Source organism: Homalodisca vitripennis, chromosome 7 (genome assembly GCF_021130785.1).
Source record: "Homalodisca vitripennis isolate AUS2020 chromosome 7, UT_GWSS_2.1, whole genome shotgun sequence".
In the NCBI taxonomy this organism is placed as follows: Eukaryota; Metazoa; Arthropoda; class Insecta; order Hemiptera; family Cicadellidae; genus Homalodisca; species Homalodisca vitripennis.
Genome location: NC_060213.1, coordinates 129662254 through 129670246, shown reverse-complemented (window position 1 = coordinate 129670246; position 7993 = coordinate 129662254).

Sequence of the window (7993 nt, the reverse complement as noted above, 5' to 3'; positions counted from 1 at the left end):
ATAACACATAAACATAACAAAGAAAAACACATAAAAAACCACACACTGCCGCTTAAAAGTGGATTCGATTTTTTTAATACGTATGGCTTCAAAATTAAAAAATCTTTCACTTTTACAATAATCTTCAACACGACCATTTTTTGAGTTTATTTGTCATTATTAATAACTTAAGTAGGTTATAAATTTAAAAGTTGGCTAACACTTTGCTGTAATATACTACAAAATTAAAACTCCAATAATTATGTTTGAGACAGGGTGTAATATCGATTAAAATTGAGCAGCACTAGAAAACTATGATAACAGAAAGCAAGTAACGTACTGGACATTCCAACAATGGAAATGTAGAGGAGGCAGAGCACCAGCTGTTATAACGACATACTGATATAACGACAGTTTGCTTATCACCAGTTGTAAACAATTAACACTGATTGTTGATATGAGTGCATTGCTTGTATTTCTTAATGAGCCACCGATTTAGCTTTACATTCATTCGTTTTCAATTTGGTTTCAAACTATTACATCTCTATTTATAATTATACAGGGTGTAAAAAAGTCCCGCAAGGGCTTGATAATTCCCGAACGATTACAGGTAAAACAATAAAACTTGGTACATCATTACTGCACCTATAAATCTACTTTTTGAAGTAACTACCGTGTTTTGTCATGTCAGGGGGATGGTCCACAAGGAGTCATAAGAAAATCTTAAATGAGAGCATACGTCAAGTAGTACATCAAATTAAAGGTCTTTATTAGTAAAGTACAATGAAGGGATTCTTCAGAGACAAATTCTGACCATCTTAGATTTTAGGACATTTTCTGAGGTAAATTAGTACTTACCTAATCGCTGAAATAAAAAAGCGTGATCACTAATGGTTACTCCTTAGAGCAGGGGTGCCCAACCTTTTTTACCCAAGGGCCACATTTTAAAGCCTTTATGGTCAGGCAGGCCAACATCCCAGGGGATTTGGAACCCCAAACAAAACGTATTGCCCGGGGTTTGTTACAGAAATCTTGTGCAAAATATGAGTTTTAAGGTTATTTGGCCCTTGTTTCCTGATTATTGTACTTTCTTATTATTTATTAGTTGTTAGGTAAAGGTTTATAATATATTATGTTTTTAGGTTCTTTTAGTAGAAATAAATATAAACCCAGACTTTTGGATGTTTGCTCTAATTCTGAGGGAACAATAAAAAAGTCACCAATAAATTGAATACATTGATTTTAATAATTCCTACTAGGATACTAGGACATACAAATTACGTGGCGAGTGGTGACCTTGAATTGGGTAGGGGTTACGTCGCCGCACCGCGCGCTGTGCCGTGCTTTACGCGCGCTCTATTCGCCAGCCGGCAGCCACCACCGTAGTCAGTGAAATCTGTCTGGAACTACTTTACTTTCAACACTCATACTCCATCAAATGAATACGGCTCGTTCTACGTGAAATCGGCTGGACTGCTTGGTTCTCAAAATTTGTATTTATTTAATATTTCAAATGCTTGTAAACAAATTTGGTTGTTTTGTCAACAAGGCGGGCCACATAAAACTGACTCGCGGGCCGTATTCGGCCCGCGGGCCGTAGGTTGGGCAGCCCTGTAGAGAATTTACACACTATAAATGTAACCAAATTGAAAAATAGTGGTTAAATTATTCGAACATATTGTTATGCTGTCATAAACAAATGTTTAATTTTCTCTAATTACATTTGAGAAGCTCTTTCAATTAGTGTTTCACAATTCCTCGTCCGTAGACTAGTGGATACAGTCACGGATCTCTAATTGAGAGATCACGGGTTCGAATCCCGGGGAGGTCACATCAGACAGGAATAAGATCCAAGTGACCCAGACAAGCCACCATAGCCAAGAGCTGATGCTTAAAAGACATAAAAAAATTTCACAACTTTTGATACCAATATGGGATTTTAAACACGTAACCCAGAGTGGCTTTCGAAATAAGAATAGACCTTTATTTATCCCAGGCTCCGTGAAAACATCCATATAAAATTTCAGTACAACCGGTTGAATAGTTTACGCGTGAAAGGAAAACAAACAAAGGCACTTTCGCATTTATTTATTAGGATATTTCAACATTCCAGTTGTTTTTTTTATACGAGGTATATATTTGCAATACATACAGGAATAAAACAAGATTTATAGAGCAATTCGGCTAAACGACATGAAATGTGCACGCAAACAAATTTATTTTTATCAAGTATTTAGAATGACAGTAATTATCTAGTAATATCGGCTGTTAAATGTAATAATCAGCTGATTATTAATTAGCAATTATACACATTTACGACTCGATTACAGTTATGTAGTTTGACTGAGAAATGGCGCACAGTGAAAGAGTCTTTACTCCTTTGTTATTTGTCATAACCAAAAAAAACTGGGTATTGCATTGTTATATAAAAATTATTTCATATTAATTTACTACCGGTATACATTTATTATAAAATCTCCCGTTTTTTAGTGATTACAGTTTTCCAAATTTGTGTTGCCGCCATTTTGAAACCTGAGTTGACATTTTTCTACATAGTATAAAAACAGGATTTTCAATATAAAAAAAATCATGCAAAGTTTGAATTTTATACCTGTATTAAATTCAAAGATATGCAATTGTTAAAACACACACACACACACACACGTGCGCGCGCGCGCACGAACTATACTAAGTTTGATTTATTTATGCAATTTTTAGGAAAAGATAGTGCTCAATTAATTTTATCGTCAGTATATAAACTGTGCCATTAAATATTTTGAGAGATACAGTACATAAGTACAAACATTGATTGTGTTAAACCAATCTTTCTATTCAGTTTCGTCTAGTATAGTCTTATCTACGAGTAATATGTTACACGAGTAGTATACAATACAATACAGGGTGGAAAAAAAGTATGGAAACGCTTTCACTAATTTTGTATGGCTTCACTTATACAAATTAAATTTTGGACATCACCACTTGTATTAAGAACCTAGTTTTTTTGAGACTAGTGGGGACATTTTATCTTTTCAGGGGGACGGCCCGTGAGGAGTCGGACGAAAATCTTAAATGTAAGCATAGGCCGAGTTTGGTATCAAATTAAAGGTCTAGTAAAGAGAAAACTCATTACCGCAAACCGCACTTAAAAAGGTTGACCCTATCCAGAGTACGGGCCGTATGAATTTCTTGACAAAGAAATTTAGTAATTTTGTCTTGTTAAGTAACTAATTTACTTTCAGTAGTATGTTTTATGTCGGTTATGTAAATTTGAAAAACAATTTCCAATAAAATTAAATTTTTTTTTTACCTCTACATTTGTTGGATAACAGTAAATTAGGGGGTTTCCTGTCTTGTCTTCAAGAAACTGAGAGTATTCAATAATACCACCACCGTAACTCCTTATCAACATGAGGTCAAGGTCCAGTCCCTCCAGCCCTTTTATCTCAGGCAAAACATAAACTGGTTTAGGCAATACAAACAGTACTGTCACAGCAAAAACGCTACAGTTTTGTAATTTTTAATATCAGCTTGGTTTTTAGTCTACGTTATAATTTCGTCCACGTAAGATAAAGTTGAAAGTCTTCACTAGAAGGTACTGCGATAGTTATAAATTTTTTACTTAAGTGTTTACATTTTATTCTACTAGTTCTAAAAGCAATGTCACTTAGTGAGTTGAGAGAATCAAGCTGCTTATGATGCGTGGGTATGGATATCTATGTTCCTATGAAGAAACAGCGCCTTTTTTTTAATGACACTTTTCTTGATAGACCCCCAATTAGTAAGTCAACAGTGTTTAAGACAGTAAAAAGATTTGAAGAAACTAGAACAGTCAAAGATCGCGAAAGAAGTGGCAGGCCTAAATCGGCAAACAAATGAACAAAAATCTTTGGATGTACTCCAAACATTTGTTGAAAAATCCCAGCACCTCGGCCAGAGTGGCTGCAGAAGATCTTGATATGAGCCATACCTCAGTGTTGAATGTTTTACACAAAAACAAGTATCACCCTTTTAAAGTAACCCTAACCCAAGAACTTGCAGAGGATGATTTTGATGAAGGACTGAATTTTGCGAAATAATGATGAGAAAGTGTGACGAAATTCAAAATTTTTTAAGTTCGATATTGTTTTCAGATGAAGCTACATTCTTTGTTAATGGACAAGTTAATAGGCATAATTGCCGTTACTGGGCCAACCATAATCCACACTGGATGATAGAAGGCCACACACAAAGGCCTCAGAAAGTGAATATGTGGGCTGGAATAATAAACAATAACGTTGTAAGACCGTTTGTGATAGATGGAAATCTAACAGGCGAAATTTATTTCAATATGTTGACAAATAAACATTTTGCCAGCAGTGCGTGCTCTTCTTTGGGCAAATTTTAATGCAGTATGGTTTCAGCAAGATGGAGCACCTCCCCATTACTATTGGCGGTGTGCGCAATCTGTTAGATGAAGTGTTTCCTAACCGTTGGATTGGTTGTTGGGGTACCGTTGAGTGGCCGGCTAGGTCACCGGGATCTTAATCCTCTAGATTTCTTTTTGTGGGGCTTCTTAAAAGATAATGTGTATAAAAACTAAAACCAGCCAACATTGAGGAGCTGACAAATCGTTTATTAGGAGAAGCAAGAAGAATTACACCCGAGATGCTTCAAAATGTGACTGCAGTAGTTTTTTATAATAGACTAGCTCATTGCCAACAAGTGTTCGGAGAGCAGTTTGAGCACCTCATTTAAAACGTATGGTTATTTTTTGTAATATATAGATAATTTTTAATTTAATTGTTTTGGATAATTGTGATAAATGACCATAAAGTGTCATTTTCAGTCAGAACAGTTTACTTGAGACTGTGAAATTGCGGAGAAATAATAATTAATCAAACGTTACTTATGAAATTCAAACGGCCCGTACTCTGGATAGGGTCAACCTTTTTAAGTGCGGTTTGCGGTAATGAGTTTCTATTTACTAGAACTTTAATTTGATACCAAACTCGGCCTATGCTTACATTTAAGATTTTTCGTCCGACTCCTCACGGGCCGTCCCCCTGAAAAGATAAAATGTCCCCACTGGTCTCAAAAACTAGGTTCTTAATACAAGTGGTGATGTACAAAATTTAATTTGTATAAGTGAAAGCCATACAAAATTAGTGAAAGCGTTTCCATACTTTTTTTCCACCCTGTATACTTTATTGCCAGAAACAATTTTAACATTGCATAGCATGCGTCACATAATAATAATTGTATATTCATTAAAATAATGAAATGTCTTATGCTAACGATTTAATTTTTAAAATATTGTAAACAATATCGATTTTAGTTAACAACAATTGTTGTCAAGCAGTAAAATTAATATATAATAAAAATAACTTTGGATGTCAGCGCCCCTGTACTACCGCACATTGGAGCTAGTGAGATGGTCCATGAATTCACCAACTGCATAAAAAGAATGAGACACTAAAAAGTGTCGCAATGTAATTTTGAACCGATTTAGATCATTTATTGATTTCAGTAAATTGAAATAGTAAAGTAAATTGAACAAACAATTTACTTGATTTCCTAATATAATTGATGAATTTGTACCAATGGCAATACTCTCTGAGAATAGCTCCAAATCCGATTTTTGGATCCAAACGTATCAAAACTGTGTATTAACAAAGCGGCCAATGGATTTTAACAAACTTTAATTGACACTGTAGTTACTTATACAGATTTATATTACGTGTGCACACTTCCAGCACACGAAGAAACGTTTTTCTGATTGAATAATTTAATTGTTTAATCCAAACTATGACTAGTTTTATACAAGAATATTTGCGTAAATGTCTTGAAACATTATAAAACGATCATCTCCTAATCTTAACGGATGGAAGAAATCATAGCCATTCTAGTTTGCTTTGGCTTACGCGACCGTTGTGACTACGTTTACCGGCCAATAACACAAGATTACGCTTCAACACAATTACAATCTTGGGATATGTCGAGCTCGCTTGGATAGCTATTTTCAGTCAACAGTTTTTAAACCTAAACTGGCACAGCCAGTTGGCACATTCGCTTTTAAGGGTGAGTGGAAGATGGCGGGAATGTACTCTGATGGGATAAAGCGAAACCAATCATAAAAATCATCCATACCAGATTACAATTTCAAAATCAAACTTGCAATAGAATTGTTTTTCATACTCTGAAATAGTTCATACAGCTATTCCAGAATAATAAAAGAAATCCTATACTGTACCAAAAGTATCAAAATAGCAGAAACAAAGAAGACAGCAGTATTAAATTATGGAACATATCTGGATGTACGTAACAAAGAAAACATCTTGTCACACATTGGTTGAGCTTCACGATAGCTCCACCCTTTTCCACTCACATCTATGTATGTGCTTACGGTATCAATTTACAATAACGTGACCATGGAAAGGTATGTTCATTTTTTTTCCTGAAAACTACAATTTTTCCTGAAAACAATAGTGAAGAAAAAATTCGTCGGCAACGAAAATCAAAGGAGTTACGATTTTTTGAAATCCTCTGAAAACTCTGTTTTTGACAGTACATCTGGCAATTTTACTGAAATCTAGTACTTTAATCCTTTCAACAATGCCTGCCCGCTGCGCAGTGCTGCGCACTGCTTGCTCTTTTAAAAAAAAAATTAACTCGAGCTTGCAAAAGTCGAATCCCAGATCACGTGATGCCCCTGATCCTTAACCCTCCAAGTGTTGTTCGACAAAATTTTGTCGATTATTTTCCATCCTTAAGGCAATAATGCCCGAAAGGCATCAATATAATACAATAATATACTTTCCCCCCAGTTTATATGCACCTGTGATAATAATACTTGGCTATAAATGCCCAACCCATGAAAAAAAGTCCATTTTTCATGGTCACGGTATTGTAAATAAATACCGTGCTTACCGGCTCTGCCAGTTTCGGGTTAGCATATGTTAGTTAAACACAGCAATGTTTCTACATAATGTGAATCGGATAACTTAGGTGATAGTTACATTCACATCAAATCTCATATAATTCATAAATTGGCACATCTGTTTGAATTTGAGATTATAAAATTTAAAATGCATGAGTTGTTAATGTAGAGCAGGTCACCACCCTCTTGGTGCAGCGTCTGAAATCTGAAGCTGTCACAGACTTGACTCCTTAAGTATCCCCATGCGTAGGTTAAGAATAAGGTCTGGCTATAAATGTGCAGGCCTTGCACCTGCTTTACTGTACATTTTAATTGCAAAATGTATTCTATTAGAATTATATTTAAATTAAAATAATCAAAGTTCTGATTATTACTTAAATATTATTACAACAGTTATTGATAAATGGAATTTTTTAACCGATGTAGTGAATAAATTATATCGGTTTAACATCACTGGTATTATACGAATACATCTTCTAAGCTTTATATTGGTACGTAATTCAATTTTGCCTGGGATACATAAAATATCAAATACTTAGATAAAGGTGGACTGGAGCCAAACATTCACATTGAATCAACCCCTATCCCACCATAGCTATGTTACGTGTAGAAAACTCCATTGGTCCACCGTGCTTTCTGCACCTGATGAGACAATGAGAAAACCTCTTCACCTATATTACGCTATATTTTGTAATCTAGGCGTCTCTGATGTCGAAACTATGTAAAATTTAGTGCTTCTTCACCGCCGACTGTTTTCTGGATGTCTTCAGACAAACATGGCTCTATATTCAGATTTCAGAGGCTGCACTGAACTGGAACTTAACTCGATATTCGCATCAAATTAACCCTTCTCATATCATAACTTTATGTCGGTTATGGCTGAAGATCCTACATACCCGATGTGGGAGGCCCACTCACCAATAATAGTACTCCGCTTTGATCGCTGATTATACAGCCCTTCGTGGATTAACACCCTTCTCTTTCCAAAATGGATTTGTGGGTGATTGTAAAATTTGTGTAAGAAATGAAATAATTTAACCCACTTACTTCGAGTGCAAAGTTGAAATAAAATTCTACCAACTTGAAGTAACACAAATT